This window comes from Triticum dicoccoides, chromosome 3A (assembly GCF_002162155.2).
Source record: "Triticum dicoccoides isolate Atlit2015 ecotype Zavitan chromosome 3A, WEW_v2.0, whole genome shotgun sequence".
Taxonomy (NCBI): domain Eukaryota; kingdom Viridiplantae; phylum Streptophyta; class Magnoliopsida; order Poales; family Poaceae; genus Triticum; species Triticum dicoccoides.
In genome coordinates this window covers 441,518,127-441,536,725 of record NC_041384.1, presented here as the reverse complement: position 1 = coordinate 441,536,725, position 18,599 = coordinate 441,518,127, and positions in this window count along the sequence as shown.

Below are 18,599 nucleotides of genomic sequence, written 5' to 3'. Positions count from 1 at the left end.
CTATCCAGCATGCATCTAGAGTATTAAGTGCATAAAGAACGGAGTAATGCATTAAGTAAGATGACATGATGTAGAGGAATTAACTCAAGCAATATAATGAAAAACCCAGCTTTTTTTCATCGATGGCAACAATACAATATGTGCCTTGCTGCCCACTGTCATTGGGAAAGGACACCGTAAGATTGAACCCAAAGCTAAGCACTTCTCCCATTTCAAGAAAAACCAATCTAGTTGGACAAACCAAACCGATAGTTCGAAGAGAATTACAAAATATCAAATCATGCATAAAACAATTCAGAGGATATTCAAATAATATTCATAGATAAGCTGATCATAAATCCATAATTCGTCGGATCTCGAAAAACACACCGCAAAAGAGTATTACATCGACTAGATCTCCGGGAACATGGTATTGAGAATCAAAGAGAGAGAAGAAGCCATCTAGCTACTAGCTATGGACCCGTAGGTCTAAGGTAAACTACTCACGCTTCATCGGAAGGGCAATAGAGTTGATGTAGAAGCCCTCCATGACCGAATCCCCCTCCAACAGGGTGCCAAAAAAGATCCCTAGATGGGATGTCATGGGTATAGAAGGTTGAGGTGGTGGAAAAGTGTTTTCGTGGATGCCTCTGGTGGTTTGGGGATATATGGGTATATATAGGCAAAAGAATTAGGTCAAGAGGTGCACAAGGGGCCCAAAAGGGTGGGGGTGCGCCTTGCCCCCTGGGCGCGTCCTCTGTCCTTGTGGCCTCCTCGTGGTTCCTCCGACTTCATCTCCAAGTCTCCTGTTTGTCTTCTGGTCCAAGAAAAATCATCGCAAAGGTTTTATTCCGTTTAGACTCCATTTGGCATTCCTTTTCTTCGAAACTCAAAAACAAGGAAAAACAGGAACTGGCACTAGGCTCTAGGTTAATAGGTTAGTCCCAAAAATAATATAAAATAGCATATTAATGCATAGAAAACATCTAAAACAGATAATATAATAGCATGGAATAGTCAAAAATTATATATACGTTGGAGACGTATCAACCAAAAGAAGAAGAAAAATATTCTTCTGTGATTTAAGATATTACTTTTGGGATGACCCACATCTTTATAAAGAGGGAGTAGATGGTATTATTACATGATGTATACTATCGACGTTCTGGGAACGGGGGTCCCCAGACTTGCCTGCCTGCGGCCCGCAGCGTAGCTCCACTAGTGGCCTCGTACGACTCATCTTCACCAGCAAACATTCAAGACCCTCACGAGGGGCCAGGCCTCGCGAGGCGGACAACGCAAGGCCTCCGCAGGGGCGGCCTCACCAGGCTAGCTCGCAAGGGGTGGAGAGATCAAGGCAAGGGACACTGTGGGAGTCCTAGATTAGGGGGTCCTCAGACCGCCGGACTATATACTTTGGCCGGACTGTTGGACTATGAAGATACAAGATTGAAGACTTCATCGTGTGTCCGGGTGGGAGTCTCCTTTGCGTGGAAGGCCAGCTTCGCAATTCGGATATGTAGATCTCCTCCCTTGTAACCGACTAGCAACAATAGCCTCTATGATCATAATAATAGGCTAGCTTCTAGGGTTTAGCCTCTACGATCTCGTGGTAGATCAACTCTTCTAATACTCATATCATCAAGATCAATCAAGCAGGAAGTAGGGTATTACCTCCATCGAGAGGGCCCGAACATGGGTAAACATTGTGTCCCTCGCCTCATGTTACCATCAGCCTTAGACACACAGTTCGGGACCCCCTACCCGAGATCCGCCAGTTTTGACACCGACATTGGTGCTTTCATTGAGAGTTCCACGGTGCTGTCATGATAAGACCTGATGGCTCGTCTGGTTGTCAAGGACAACATTCCTCTGGGGAGCCCTGGCTGTAGGCCAAACTCTCCGACTAGGCGGCTTCGTCATGACCGCCCGTTCGGCCGTCGCGCCGACGATGACTTCTCGGGTTATCAAAAACAGCCTCCACGTCGCCACCTTGGGAGTCGCTACATACTATGATCAGATCGGGCTTAAACCCGACTAAAGGGAGATTAACTCTTCGCCGGTCACCCATCAGATAGCGGTGGTGGAGGAGCAATGCAGTGATTCTTCCTCTGTTTTGAGGACAAACTATGTATGGATTCCTGAGCTCTCCGAGCCGGATACCCGTCTACGGGAGGACATGGCCCAAGCTTCGAGCCTAGAACCGGACAGCGGGCCGGTACTATTGGGCAACATCTCGGAGCCCGAACTGCCAAGCTCGGAAACTCCTCTACCCCTGGGTCTCAGATCGGGTAAGGGTTTGGACTTACTACCCACCCACCCTCACATAAGTGATCTTTCCCACATTAGACAAGAGCCCCAAGAGACAGTACATCACTATTGGGCCAGATTCCTCCTTGTAATAAGCAAGGTCAAGGACTGTCTCGAGGAAGATGCAATTTCATTCTTTTGCAAAAAATTGCACGGTCAAGGGAATCCTCAACACCATAAGTCGCCATGACATAGCACACTTCACTGACTTGGCGGCCATAGTATAGAAGTACTGTGCGATGGAAAGCACCTGGAAAACCCAAACAAAATTCTGAGATCCTCCGGACCTCACTAAACCCTCCGTCCTAACTAAAAGGGTGTACTCCCGTAAGTCACCCGATCCAATTACAAAGAAACCAAAGCCCACTACAGGGCGTGGAACCGTATTGGAGGGATGGCTCAATGGGCCATGCAAAATTCACAGTACACCAGATACCATGCCAACACACAGCCTTAGAGCATGTTGGATACTCCGGCAGGTGGCCAAGAGCGGTGAGGATCTTCTCATCAGCAAAACCACAGAGCTTCATCCCGTGGAAAATAACAATACAGTACTGACAGTCTTCGAGACTTTCGCCTCAAATAATAGGCGCAAGCGAGCACTCCGCAGCCTCGCCGAAGTCTGCCACGTTGCAACAATAAATCCATGGAACGATACGGCTATAACCCTCAATGCCAGTGAAGAGCCTCAATTCTGAACAGCCCGAGCACCAACCGCTTTGGTCCTTAGTCCAATTGTGGACGGCTTCCGGCTTACTAAAGTGCTCATGGACGGAGGTAGCGGATTAAACCTCATCTACGAGGAGACTCTTAGCAAAATGGAAATAGACAAGAGCCGCATTGAGCAAAGTAGCACGACCTTCAGAGGAATCATCACTAGTCGGAGGCACGATGTGCGGGAAAAATCACACTAGATGTGGTATTCGGCACGCCGAAGAATTATAGGTCCGAAGAAATCACATTCCAAGTGGCCCCGTTTAGTAGCGGATACCACGCTCTTTTAGGGCGAGAGGCATTCACGATCTTCCAAGCTATACCCCATTACGGGTACATGAAGCTCAAGATGCCCGGGCCCAATGGAATCATCACTCTAGCTAGTGATCCGGACATAGAACTCCACGCCTAAAATAAAACCACCACACTGGCCCTCGAGGCGTTATCCGAAGCCCTCGCGGTCGAAGAACTAACTGCGCTGCGCTCCACAGTGGATAGGGACGACATGATACTCGACAAAAGACCCAAGTCCACTTCTTTTAAACCAGTGGACGAAATAGTCAAATTCCAGGTCCACCCAACGGACCCTACAAAAACAGCATCCATCGGGGCACAACTGAAACCCACAACAGACGCCGCACTGTGGGAGTTCTTGCGCGAGAATTGGGACATCTTCGCCTGGCATCCTTCAGACATGCCAGGAATCCCACACAGGCTGGCCGAGCATAGCCTAAAATTCTAAAGGGATTCAAGCCAGTTAAGCAGACTCTTCAGTGTTTCTCAGAGCCTAAGAGACAAGCCATGGGTCAAGAAGTAGCCAAGTTACTCGAGGCCGGATTCATTAGAGAAATAAAACACCTGGACTGGCTAGCAAACCTGGTGATGGTACCAAAGAAGGACAAATCCTGGCACCTATGTGTCGATTTCAAGGACCTTAAGAAGGCTTGCCCCGAGGATCCCTTCCCCCTCCCCCGCATCGATCAAATTATCGACGCTACCGCAGGATACGACTCATTGTGTTTCCTCGACGCATACTCCGGATACCATCAAATCAAGATGGCGGAGTCTGATCAAACCGCAACGGCATTCATCACTCCATATGACCCCTTCTGTTTTAACACCATGCCTTTCGGGCTAAACAATGTCGGTGCAACCTATCAACGCATGATTCAGACATGCCAGGATACACAAATCGGCAAAACAGTGGAGGCATACGTAGACGATGTGTCATTAAAACCAGACACGCCGAATCCTTAATAGACGACTTGAGGATCTCTGAACATATGACATCAAGCTCAATCCGGAAAAATGTGTTTTCAGCGTGCCCGCCGGAAAGCTCTTGGGCTTCATTGTTTCCAATAGAGTAATTGAAGCAAATCCGGCTAAAATCCGAGCTCTGTCACAGTTGTCCATCCCAACAGACCTCAAGCAAATCCAGAAATTAACCGGATGCGTGGCTGCCTTAAGCCGCTTTATCTCCCGATTGGGAGAAAAGGCATTACCTCTTTATCGCCTTCTTCGGCGCACCGAACACTTCGAGTGGACGGATGCGGCCACGGCCGGATTAGAAGAAATAAAAGCCCTCTTGGCCAGCAACCCAATATTGGCCACGCCAAATGTCGGCGAACCAATGCTGTTATATATAGCGGCAACACACCAGGTTGTAAGCATAGTGCTCGTCGTCGAACGAGAGACGGACGGACATAAGTTCCCACTTCAAAAGCCGGTATACTACGTATCCGCTGTCCTCACTCCATGCAAATCACGGTACCCACATTATCAAAAGATAGCATACGCGGTCTTCATGGCATCCCTGAAACTACGACGCTACTTTCAAGAGTGTTCAATTACGGTGGCCTCTGAAGTACCACTCAACGACATAATAAATAACCGCAATGCCACGGGCTGGATTGCTAAATGGGATATTGAGATCCTCCCGTTCAGCATAACATACAAACCACGGCGAGCCATTAAGTCACAAGTACTGGCTGACTTCATCGCCGAATGGACAGAAGTCGAACTCCCTAAAGAGTATGGCGCGTACTCCAATTGGATCATGCACTCCGACGACTCTAAGATGCTGGCTGGTCTGGGGGCAGGCATCGTCCTAACATCCCCACCAGAGATATAGTCCAATACATACTCCAAATATTATACACAGACTCCAACAATGCAGCAGAATATGAGGCCATGTTGCATGGTCTCTGGATGTCAGTCTCCATGGGCATTCAACACCTAGAGGTGTGTGGGGATTCGAACCTCGCAATATCTCAAATAAATGGAGACTTTGACGCCAAGGACCCAAAAATGGTGGCTTACCGCAATGCCGTCCTCAAAATGTCAGCTCGGTTCAAGGGGCTCGAATTCCATCATGTGGTTCGAGAAAACAATCAAGCGGCAGATATCCTCGCCTGCATCGGCGCTAAGCGCGACCCTGTCCCACCTAATATCTTCTTGGAAAGGTTGTTTAAGCCATCCGTGGTGTGGGAAGGGGAGACCAGCAACAACAGTCCGGATCCGGCCATAACACCAGATCCCAAGCACTCTGACGTAATCGGAGGCTCTGCCACCGAAATAACACCTTCGGCCCACGTTATCGCCCCGTGGACAGAACCCTTCTTGGCTTACCTAAATAGGCAAGAACTCCCTGAGGACCCAAACGAGGCACGTTGCATTGTGCGGCGATCAAAAGCCTACAAGGTCCATGAGGGAGAGCTTTATAAGAAAAGCGCTACTGGAGTACTTCAAAGGTGCATCTCCGAAGAGGAAGGACGACAACTTTTGGCAGAAATTCATGCTGGACTCGGCGGCCAACACACCGCAGCTCAGGCCCTTGTAAGCAAGGCCTTCCGTACAGGTTTCTACTGGCCGACAGCCCGAGCAGACGCACAGGACCTCGTCCAACATTGCGTCGGTTGCCAGCTTTTTGCAAACCAAAGCCATATGCCACCTACCTCTCTCCAAAAAATCCCCATTACTTGGCCCTTTGCGGTCTGGGGACTTGATATGGTCGGACCCCTTAAAGGAGGAAGCCATAAGAAAAAGTACCTATTGGTCAGGGTGGATAAATTCACCAAATGGATAGAAGCCAAACCAGTTAAAACGGCCGAGTCCGGACCAGTGATAGACTTCATATCCGGGGTTGTACACCGTTATGGTGTCCCCCACAACATCATCACCGATAATGGCTCGAACTTTACAGCTGACGAGGTAAACACTTGGTGCGGCAACATGGGCGTTAAGCTCGATTATGCCTCCGTCTATCACCCCCAAACAAATGGACAAGTCGAACGAGAAAATGGTCTTATTATGAGCGGCATTAAACCTAGATTAGTGCGGTCCTTGAAGGAATCAGATATGCACTGGGTTGAGGAGCTTGACTCCGTACTATGGGGCTGCAGACCACGCCGAATCGCACTACCGGATACACATCATTTTTTATGGTGTACGGCGCAGAGGCGGTACTGCCCTGCGACATTATTAATGACTCACCTTGAGTGCGCATGTACGAACAGAAAGAAGCCAAGCTTGATCGGCAGGACAGTTTAGACGCCCTGGAGGAGGAGCGTGGCGTTGCAAAAGCCCGCTCCGCATTCTACCAGCAACAGGATCGACGGTATCAAAGCAGAGAAGTACGGGCCAAAACTTATAACGTTGGCAAACTTGTTCTACGCCTACCAGAGAAGAAGAAGGACAAGCTCAAGCCGAAATGGGAAGGTCCCTTCGTCATTGACAAAGTTCTAACCGGTGGAGCGTACCGTCTGCGGGATGCATAGGACAATCAAGTCGAGCCAAACCCATGGAACGCGGCCAGACTCTAAAGGTTCTACTTCTACTTCCGAACTCTGTGTTCGTCTCCTTACCTCTGCCTTTATATATATATATATATATCTGCTATCTGTCTTTCTTTCTTTCTTCCCTTTTTCTTCATGACATTAAAAGGTTAAAATGTGTCTTGACTACACAATCTTGACGCGCCATGCGTGCTCATTATACCTGGGGGCTTCTTATACAGAAGCTTAATATAATTATGTCCCGGGCTCTATGCCCCCTTCACATGTGTTACTTTTCCACATGTACCTTTTCTTCACCATTATGTGCATCGATATGACTAAAGTTTTGGCCAAGCTGGGTTGCCTGGCTCTTGTGTTTATGCCCTACGTTCTCGTTAATTCGGCTAGGGCATAAGAGGAGCACCTCTGCGATTGTTACTGCCGGGTCAGCCGGATGTGTACCTCAGACTGGGTGAAGCCGAAAGCTAGCGTTCTTAAGGGAATATTCGGTCAGTGAACAAAAGATGACTTTTACTTATTGCAATACATGCCCCCAGATGTTTATATCCTGCGTCTCTTTTCGCAGTGCGGACATGCACATTAATGCATGTGTACCCAAGGAAAGGAACCCTTAAGGGAACTATTCTCCCTGGAAGATGTTTCTTACTATCCATGTAATATAACATAGCTAGTTGGGTACTTGTCTATTCAAGAACTTATGACCCCTACGCCTGGTTTCCATGCGTACCCCGGTTTTTACATAACTGAGCGGGTATTCGGATACACTCCGGACTGTCGAGTCCAGAGGTCAAAGCGAAAAGGTCCGCCATGACAAATGATTTACAATCCGGCTAGGGACAATATATGTCACTTGAAGTACACAATCACTTAGACTGACTAAATTCTTCTTCTATACCATCCAACAGACTGTCTAGCCTACAATCATGTTGGGAATACTTTGCGGCTAATTTTGCCTGGTCATACACCAGACTAACGGGGATCTCTTTCCCATCAGACCCCACAGGTCCGACTTCAGCCATGCGGTTCGGGCCAGCCTTGGTACATCGCGTCTTCACCATGGCCCAGGCTTCCCTTGCACCTTGTCGGCAGGCAGATATCTTCCATAATCGGAAGCGCCGCCCCGCTCCCTTGAGCATCTCTACGAGCTCCCCCATGCCTCCTGGCAGGGAGGCGGATGGCCACAAGGCCTGGGCTATGCCCTGCATCACCTGCCGAACTTGTTCATGCAGTTGTGAGAGCTTTGGCAGAAGATCGCCCGCAGACCCGAGCATCTCCTCTTCGGGACGACCCGCCAGCATACCTACAGATATAACTCTTTTAGCCGGTTTCTTTGTCGAACTCTATAAAAGTTCGTTCAAGCACATACTAAAAATGCCGCGTTGAAGCTCCTTATTCTCCTTTACGGAGTCAGCTAGCTGGTCCCGAACATCTTTTAGTTCAACGCCCAGTCAGGTATTGGCATCTTGGAGATTGTTTTCTCCTGCCTAACCCGCGTAAGAACGCGCTCGCCAGCCTCCATCTGTCGTTGAGCATGGTTCTCATCCCCTCGCACGACCTTCGGATTCACTCCGGGATCATCTGCAGAATCTATTGTTAGATTTGCATGCATGCCAAATACTAACTGGTACATGTCATTTCGTTCTTTTCGATCAGAACAAGTGTTACCAGATGGGGCCTTCTTGGACTCCTTCATTTCGGCAACTGCGGTCTGTAGCTGGGCTTTGCACTCCTCCAGCTCTTGAGACATCTGGGTATTATTCTCCGTAAGAACCTACGCATATAATGATCCTTAAATCAGTTGTGCCAACTGTTTCAAGTCTCAGGGGCTACTGATATACATAATTATCAGATTTTCTTACCCGTATATCCTTTACGTACTGGTCCGTGGCTCTGACAAGACCAATTTGAGCAGCTTGGATGTACGCATCTCCCGAGTTGAAGGCATCGAACGCCTCTTTGGAGAAACCAAGGTCGCGAAGTACGGCCCGGCGATGCCAGTGATTCATGGCACTCTCCACTTCGTAATTCATAGCGTACAGCCTATCCGGATCCTTTGTAGGAGGAACATCCAGTGTTGTCCCCATGTTAGCATCTGCCCCTAAGACCGGCTCTGGAGTCCGGCTGGTGGAGGCGTGGTCGGCAGGCTCTCCGGACACAGTCCGGCGAGTGTTTTTTCTGCCACGAACCATGGACGTTATTATATTTTCAAGACGATAACCATGGAGCAGGTTTCTTTTTCATACCTCTGCGATGGCGTCTCAGTCCTGACTGCCTTCCTTTTAAGCCTACCCGGCTTCGGTGCCCCTCGTTGGTGAGTCACCGCGGGTTCGGCATGGCATCCCGAGGGCCTTCCCTATAAGACACCATATGTGTGTGGTGGGTGAAGTGCAAAAAATGGATCCTTCTCGGAAGTTGGGACTCTGGTTTTACTTACATGCGATGCAGGGAGCAGGCCAGGATAATCGGCTATGATGGCCACCAAGGCACCATCGCAGCTTAACTAGTAGAACGTCATGTCGGTAAGCTCCACAAATATGTCCGGATCTTCTTTGAGCCCGGGGTCGAGGGCCCGGTCAGTGTCCTCTGGCTATGGAGACGGGTTGTGGACCTCCCTCACAGCTTTTCGCAGTTCCTGCTATGAAATAGCAAGGTAAATATTTATGATGAAGAATGCGGGAAGGTCTGGAGTAAAATGTAGCAGCTCACCCAGTTTGGGGGTTGTACATGGAGAATCCATCCCGTGGCTTAATGCGGATGAACTCCTCTTCCTCTCCTTTGTATAAATCAGACAGTATTTTTGCTAGAGCAGCGGCAAAGTCCGGACCTTTACGGCCGCAGCGGGTGCCATCGTCTTCTCCATTGAAGTGCCACACGGGTTTCCCCCGATACTGAAGTGGCTGCACCCCCCGCATTATACATATTGACATAACCTCAATTATTGTCAGTCCTGATTTGGCCAGCGTTTTTATCCTGCCCATCAGGTAAAGGACCTCTCTGTTATCTTCCTCCTGGGGGCTCCGAGGGCGCCAGCTGCGGCGTTTCTTCAAAGGGGCATTATTAAACTCAGGAAGGCCCATCCGAATAGGGTCCGGAAGGGGGACGTCCTCCATATAAAACCACTCCGAAGGCCAGTCTTCAGATGTCTTCTTCGAAGTACCAAACGGGTATCCGGTCCCGGCGATGCGCCATATTTTAGCTCCGCCCACTTGATATATTGACACCTCCTGTGTACGGGGTACGAGGCAGAATAGCCTCTTCCATAGCTCGAAATGAGCTTCACAGCCCAGAAACAGCTCGCAAAAGGCGACGTAGCCGGCGATGTGTAATATGGAGGCGGGAGTAAAGTTATGCAGCTGGAGGCCGTAGAACTCCAGGAGCCTGCGGAGGAACAGATGGATTGGAAATCTGAGTCCCCTCAATAAGTAAGGGACAAGGCATACCCGCTCCCCCATGGATGGGTTGGGAAAGCTCTCCACTTGCTCCCCGCCATTATAAGTGGCTAGTCCGGCTCGGACGAGGACCATATACGCAGGAGGGAGAAACCATGGGCCTGTAACTGTACTAATTGGCTGTGGGGGACGGAACACTTATACCAATTGCCTGGCTTAGTGCTACAGGGGCGAGAGGAGGAGCTGCGATGGCCGGCCATGATGGGATGGACTTCTCCGGGCGTGCTCCGATGGATATTCGTTGTGGGAGGATGGTGTGATCTGGATCTGAGGATCCCCGACTCTTTAAATAGACGATTTACTCACATGGTTAGGGTGGCAAATGTTAAAATGCCCCGACTCTTCGCATTCGCTCGACACGTGGAAGATAGCCATTATTAAAACACAGAAGCCGGGGAGTGGAACATTCATGGGAAGCCGGACACTACTCGTTACAACAGGTACTCAGGATTTGGAGAAGAACCCACCTTGCAATGCCGAAGACAATCTGCGCGTCGGACTCGTCGTCATTGAAGCCTGGTTCAGGGGCTACTGAGGGAGTCCTGGATTAGGGGGTCCTCGGACAGTGGAACTATATACTTTGGCCGGACTGTTGGACTATAAAGATACAAGATTGAAGACTTCGTCCCATGTCCAGGTGGGACTCTCCTTTGCGTGGAAGGCAAGCTTGGCAATTCGGATATGTAGATCTTCTCCCTTGTAACTGACTCTGTGTAACCCTAGCCCCCTCCGGTGTCTATATAAACCAGAGGGCTTAGTCCGTAGGACAACAACAATCATAATCATAGGCTAGCTTATAGGGTTTAGCCTCTACGATCTCGTGGTAGATCAACTCTTGTAATACTCATATCATCAAGATCAATCAAGCAGGAAGTAGGGTATTACCTCCATCGAGAGGGCTCGAACCTGGGTAAACATTGTGTCCCCCGCCTCCTGTTACCATTAGCCTTAGACGCACAGTTTGGGACCCCCTACCCGAGATCCGCTGGTTTTGACACCGACAGACACCTCGCGAGGTTCCTGTGACACAATCCATGACGACTGGAACCAGGCAGGCGCCAGCGCGCATAGTGTCCTTGTTTCCTCTTTGGTGCTAAAGGGGCAAGCGCATACGAGGAGTCCCGAGGCATCAGGCAAAGGTTTCCATATCGGTGCAACAAGACCAAGACCAGCAGGACGACAAGATGGAGGTCACCGTGGAGCCCAAGACGGCATCACCACCAGAGCCTTTGGTAGGCGAAGACCACTTTTGTCAGGATAGCTTGTACTAGTTGTCTTCCTTCAAATTTGGCCGTTGTGGGATCCCTTCCCGCTCAATATTTGGGGAGACGACCAGGGCCTCTATAAATAGGACTAGCCACCACCATGGAGGGGAGATTCCGATCTTCAACCACCCAAGCACACCAAGCACATGAACACCTCTCCTCGCGAGGCTCTTCTTCCCTTGTACTGTCCATCCTCAGCCCAAGAGGCAATCCACCACACCACACTGGAGTAGGATATTACACCACAATGGTGGCCCGAACCAGTATAAATCTTGTGTCTCATGTTCTTTGGGTTCGTCGAGCTAGGCCGTGAGATCGTAGAGTGCGCGAGCTAGAGAGGGGAGAGATCTTTGTGCGCACCCCAGTGTTCGAACCTCAAGGGTTTTGCCGGAACCCGAAATCCGACATTTGGCGCGCCAAGTAGGGGTGCGCCAAAGATTTCCCCTTCGTCGATCTGTGCTTCGCCAAGTTCATGGCCGACGCTCACCAGGCCTGCGCTGAGCGCCGGGCCGCTCTCGCCACCCGTGTTGCTCAGACCGCCCCTGTCAGCGGACCTCCCCGTCGCTCTCCGTCACCCGCCGCCAACGCCGCCACCGGCCCGGTGGTAAACGAGCAGCAAGCCTCTTCACTGCACCACTCTGTGCGGCGAGATGGTCGCACCGCCACCCCGTCGCTGACTCCGGTTGTCTCATCGTCTCACGCTCGCCGCGCCCCCACGGACGCACAGGTCACGCTGCTCATGGCACGCGAGGTCCTGCGCTACCGCCTGGTCGACGACCTCTACGAGGACTGGTTGGACTGCATCGCGGAACTCGTCAGCACCGCGGGGGGCTCTCCAGCACCATCCCTCTCGCTGCCTCGCCCGCCCCCGGTTGCGGGCGATGTGGCTCATGGAGCACCTCCACCCCCTTAGCACCAAGATGGCGCCCTCGCGCTGAGGCGCGCGGCTCAGGGAGCGCCTCAGCCTCCCCCGCGTCAAGACGGCGTCCTCGCTTCAAGATGCGCAGGCCAGCGGCGTGATCCTCCACGCGGTGTGCCCGCGCACGAAGAAATAAGTTGCCAGGAGGTTCCCCGTCTGCAAGAAGATGCTCCACCGCTTCCAGCACCACCACGTCAGGACCGCTTGCCGCGGCAGGGCCACGTGCCACTTGCTGTGGCAGCACAGGGACGCTAAGGTCAAGCCCCATCTCCACGACGGGCCCCGGTGGCCACGGCGGGCTGTCGTGCCTTCACTCCTGACCTGCGTAGCGTCATATGGCCGGGCAAGTTCAAGCCGGATCCGCCTCCTCGCTATGACGGCACCCCCAACCCCGTGGAGTTTCTGCAGCTCTACGAGCTAAGCATCGAAGCATCCAACAACGACGAAAAGGTCATGGAGAACGGGTTTCCCATGGCTCTCAAGGACGGCGCCCGCTCATGGCTCCTGAACCTGCCCCTAGGCTCGATTTCCTCCTGGGATGAGATGCGCAGCCACTTCACCGCCAACTTCCAGGGCACTCGCGACCGCCCCCCGGTCGCGGGTTACCTGCGCCGCATCAAGCAAGAACCAGGAGAAACCCTACAGAAGTACATCCAGCGCTTCAATAGTGCACGTATCAAGGTCCCCAAGGTGACGGACGAGGCCATCATCTCGGTGTTTTCCGATGGCGTCCATGACGTCAAGATGAAGGAGGAGCTCGCCATCCATGAGGAGTTGTGCACGACCTCGGAGCTGTTCAACATAGCAACCAAGTGTGTGAGGGCTAAGGAGGGGCATCTCTCCCTCCTCGAGCTCCCCGCTGTGGATCCAGAGGAGATGAAGGCCAAGGTCAAGGACGTGAAGCGCAAGGGGGTGGTCGTGCTTGCAGCAGAACCGGACACCAAGTGCGGCCGATATCTTCCCGAGTCGTCCAAGGGTAGTCGTACATTCTGCGCCTTCCACAACGTGCGCACACACAACACCAACGATTGTCAAGAGCATAGGGCCATTCGAGATGGATGCTTCGGTCGACGCCCCGAGCGCAACTACCGGGGCTATAGCCAAGGAGGTGGACGAGGTGGAGGACGTTGGGACGACCATGGGCCCCGCCAAGAGTGGCGCGACCAGCCTTGCGAGGATCGTTGGCAGGACCAGCCTCGCGAGAGTGCCTGGAAGGACCGGCCTCGTGAGGATCATCGTCAAGGCAACCCTGGTCTCCCTCTGCCGCCGCTGCCAAGAAGGAATGACGACCATCAATAGGACGAAGGGGCTGGGGGCTTCCAGGAGTCGCATGTCATCGCCTGCATCTTGGGTGGCGCTCATGCCCCAGCCTCCCAGTGCATCTTCAAGCAGTTCTCCCGCGAAGTGAATGCAGCCCTCCCCAAGCTCGAGGCTACGCGCTCGCTTAGGTGGTCCAAGTACGCCATCACCTTTAGCTCGGTGGCCATCTCAAATGCGCGGCAACCGCTGGCGTCCTCCAGATGCTCTGTTCACCCGTCATCAGCAATGTCCAAGTCACCAAGACCCTCATCGACGGCAGCGCAGGACCCAGTGTCATGTTCGTCAAAACGTTCAACAGCCTTCAAGTGTCATACGATCAGCTCCAGCCCACCAAGCCTTTCTCAGGAGTGACAGACGGCTCCACCACCCCGGTAGGGCAAGTTCGCCTCCCTGTCACCTTCGGTAAGCACGACAACTACCACACCGAGCTCGTCAACTTCGATGTCGCCCGCATCCACCTCCCGTACAACACCATCCTCGGGTACCCAGCACTGGCCAAATTCATGGCAGTCACCCACCATGGCTACAACGTCCTCAAGATGCCGAGAAGCGGCGGAATCATCACGGTCCCCTGCGAAGAAAGAGACGCGGTGTGCTACCTCGAGCGTGCCTTCCAAGCTGCATCAATCAAAGACCCTGACAGCGCGGGTGCACAGTACCCTCCTGAGGCCAACCCCAAGAAGAAGAAGAAGCTACTCCGCACTGGGCCTCAGTGGAGCGGCACCTCCAGCGGCGCCACTTCAAGATCTGCGCCAGCGCCTGGGGAGCCTCCTTCCCTCACATAGGGAGGTGCGCTCGGCGCCCTCCTCAGGCAGGGCTCGAGGGCTCTCTTCTGGAGGGCCTCGGACCTGGCCAACATCACAAGGGAGGCACTCGGGCACCACATGGAGGCGTGCTTCGCGGCACGTTTCCCTCAGGAGGACACCGGGCGAGGAGCGCCCGACGCTTAGGAATTCATCACCAAGGCATCTCAGGAGCTTCAGGAAGCAAGAGCAATACGCGGCGACCGCTGCCCACCTAGCGTTGCTCCCCACCCAGGCGAGGGTGGTGAGTTGCGCGTCTGCATCGACATCCCAGGGCTTAACAAGGCCGCATCTCAGGAGCGCTTCTGGCCTTCATGCGCTGGCTGGTGTGAGGGCGCGCCTCACAGCTATGTCCGCATGCCGTTTGGCTTGCCGAGCGTGGCCGCCGCCTTCCAGCGCAATCTGTGGAGCATCCTGGCAGGTCAGGAGGCCAGGCACCACGCGGTCCTGGCGGAGATGGAGACGGTCCTCCGGAGGCCACCTGGGCCTCCAGAGCCTCCCGAGGCTCAGGGTCTCGGCAGCTCGTGAGGAGCAACTTCTTCGCTACATGTCTTCAGCTACCCCAACATTCCTTCGGCACACAAACCAGGTGATGTCTTTCCAAGTTCATTCAGCTGGGAGCGCCCCTTTGGGCTGCATCATCCCCGGGCCGCGTGGGTCCGTCCCTGCGACATGTATCCGCTTGCATCTTTAGTTCACTCTGCTGGGAGCGCCCCACGGGCTGCACCAACCCCAGGCCGCTCGAGTCCAACCCAGAGGCATGTATCGTTCTCGCATCTGCCTAAGCTAGTTGCTTTTCATGCATAATCTATCTATGGTTATCACCTGCTTGATTGTCATCCATCATGGGAGCCGCGCGCCAATCGTCTTTCTTCAGGATCCTTCGCATAAGAAGGCTAGGCACGACGTCTGTGCTCGGGCCCGTCCCTGCAGCGTCGATAAATCCAACGCCTGAGTTCTGTCTGGCGGGTCGGCCCAATTCATGTCACCTCCTGGGGTCGTTGGTGCTTGGCCTTCTCATGCGATAGCCTTGGGAAATCCACTCGGTGCAGGTTGTCTAACCATTTCGCAGGAACGCCGCAACCATCAAGAACTAAGACCAGGCACAACCCACCTTGAGGTAGGGCCTCGTGAGTCCCGCGCTGGCTCACGAGTGCCCAGATACACCTCGTCTAGCCCTGTCGTGCAAGCCATGTGTCAGGGCGGGGCTGTACACGCCCCAGGGGCTCTCCACAGTAGGGAGTCCCCTCCCACGTACCAGTGGAAGCACCATGCTCCACGCTGGCAGTCGACACTACCGAGGAGCCGTTATGCCCATGCAAGTGCGGAAGCGCCATGGTCCATCCTGGTGATAAACAACTGAGGCTGGCCTCACGGCCGTATCAACCTCAGGGAGCCTCCAAGCTCAGTGTCCGGCCTCATCGCAACACCTCCCCTCAGGAGAGTCGCGCGAGGGGGCTGGGCATGGGGGTTGCGCTCGGGTCACGCCCAAGCGTATGCCACCCTGCCAGGTCCCTCGGACCTGGTCGTCGCACGCCCTCCCAAGCGGAGCCAAGGTACGAAGGTCGTTTGAACGTCAAGGGGGACTCCTGAGCATCGCAACTCAGGAGCCTAACTGACCACGTAGCCCCTCACTCCTTGGTCTGTCCTGGTGATCCGGTCGGCCCAATGGCGGCTGAGGTATGTGCGGGGTCGGGCCCTGCCGACGTAGAACACTAGACTTACTCCCAGATCTCCTTTTTATAAGATATTTGCGTGTCAAGGGGGACTCCTGAGCATCGTGACTCAGGAGCCTAACTGATCACGTAGCCCCTCACTCCTTGTTCTATCCTGGTGATCCGGTCGGCCCAATGGCGGCTAAGGTATGCGCAGGGCCGGGCCCTGTTGACGTAGAACACAAAGCAAATAGAAAGGAAATCACAGAATGTCAAAGCAAATATTACAGGGCATATTGTTCCCCTGAAATCAAAGAGAGTTTAACGCCTCCACGAGGCATGGTGCACATTGCAGAAGTTAAAACAGGAAAGGAGCCACCAGCAGGTCACCTCGTCATCCCTGGACGCTGCCGTCGCCTGCAAGGGATGATTCTTCTCCAACGATGTTGCCTTGACCTGCACCACCAGCCAGAGTTGCGGGATCGGTATCACCGCCGGTCGGCGGCACGGGAGAGAAGGCGCAGAACCTCTTCAGCAAGGCCTCCACCTGACCCTTCACAGCTGCGGCAGCGGCCTCGTAATGCTTGTCTTTCATAGGCTCCAGCAGCTCGTCAAGGCGGGCGGCGGGATCGCGAAGGTGGAGGTGGCTAAAGACGCGCGTCAGCGCGGCCGAGGAGAGAACGCGGGCTTCTCCCTCTGCCATGGGGCCGATACGGCTCAAGGCGTCTCAATCCCAATTAAGTAACATCATTAAAACCCAACAATATTCATTTAAAGTAACATGATGAGATCAACAGGATAATCCAAGAACTAGATACTCAAGATGTCCATAACCGGGGACACGGCTAATCATGATTAGTTTATACACTCTGCACAGGTTTGCGCACTTTTCCCCACAAGACTCGATCTCCTCCGTTGGATTTCTCGCACTACATGGTGTTTGAGAAATGGATGACTGAGACATAGTCTTTCAGAAGCGTTTGCACCTTACGATGGGTAGACCGTACCACCTACAACCCCTACATCTGCTAGTCTACCACTGTAAGAGTTCACACGACTTAATCAACTATGCTAGAGCCCATAATAGCTTGTGGCTGCACACAGAAGTTTCTAGTATGAATAGTCTCATGATCCCTTTGAGCCTGGGTGGCGAACCATAGGATGATCACACGGTAACCCCGGGATCTCCTTGGACAACACTGGTATATCCCCAGGTGTCCGGGCAAGTCCACTGGTATATCCCCAGGGTGCCCCAACCAATCCACCCAGATGTGTATTAAAGTAGCCACCTTAAGTTAAACCTTAGTTAACAATAATCTCTCACATCTGTCATGAAATTCTCTCAAACCCAATCCACGTCTACGAGCATAGCATGGCAATATAAGCATAACGTAATAGTAACTCCCAAGGGTTTGATAATAAACAGGTGATAGGTTCCTACCTCATCAACTACTTCCCAACCCACAAGTTAATGACATCCTAACCATGCAATGTTTGAGGATTGGAACTAATGCATAAATATTGGGTGATAAAGAGTATGATCAAAGTGTGAACTTGCCTGCAATGTTGATGAAGATGATTCGCACTCAAAACTCTTGATAGCTCTACTCGTCACACTCCGGTCAATCTATCGTAAGCAAGCAATAGTAACCACACATAAGCAATCACTCAAAAGATCAGAAAGATCGAACAAAACGATTTAGAAAACTTCAAAACCAAGCAAATAACTCTTGCAACATAAACAATTTCTAACAGTACCAAAATTATGTGAATTTGGCCTGATCAGATAGTTTAGGTCAAAAGCTTCAATTTGCAAAAGAATCAACTAAATCGGAGTTACGAAACTCAAGTTATGATCAAACGAAGTTTGAATTCAAATCTGATCTAATTCAAGTTTTAAAATTTTCAAAAACATGTTTGAGTTGGATTACTGGATAGAGGAGATCATAACGAAGAAGTGGGCGTTGGTTTCGTTGGATTTCGACTAACGAGTAAAAAGTTGTAGATGTTTGAAGTAGAGGGACTAATTTGTAAAAGAAAATACTACCAATAGGTCCCTGGACAGAAAACTAAAATAAAAGAAAAAGCTAAATAACGAATGTTCGCTAACTAGTTCTAAACAGTGGACGTTCGCTGTTTAATAAAACCTAAAAAAACAGTTCTAGTCTAGGGTTTTAATGAAAAACCGAACCTAAAAAGACCGGGTCAGTTTTATACCGGTTCGCGGCGGTTCGAAGAAAACCAGCGGTTCGTGGAGCGGATCGGACCGGCGTTGGCGGTTAACTCCGGCGGCAGCAAGGTGAGGCGGCGCGGCGAGCACGGCGAGGCAGGGCGGCGGCGGCGAGCAGCAGAGGCGAGGCGGCGCGCGGCGAGGCAGCAGAGGCGAGGCGG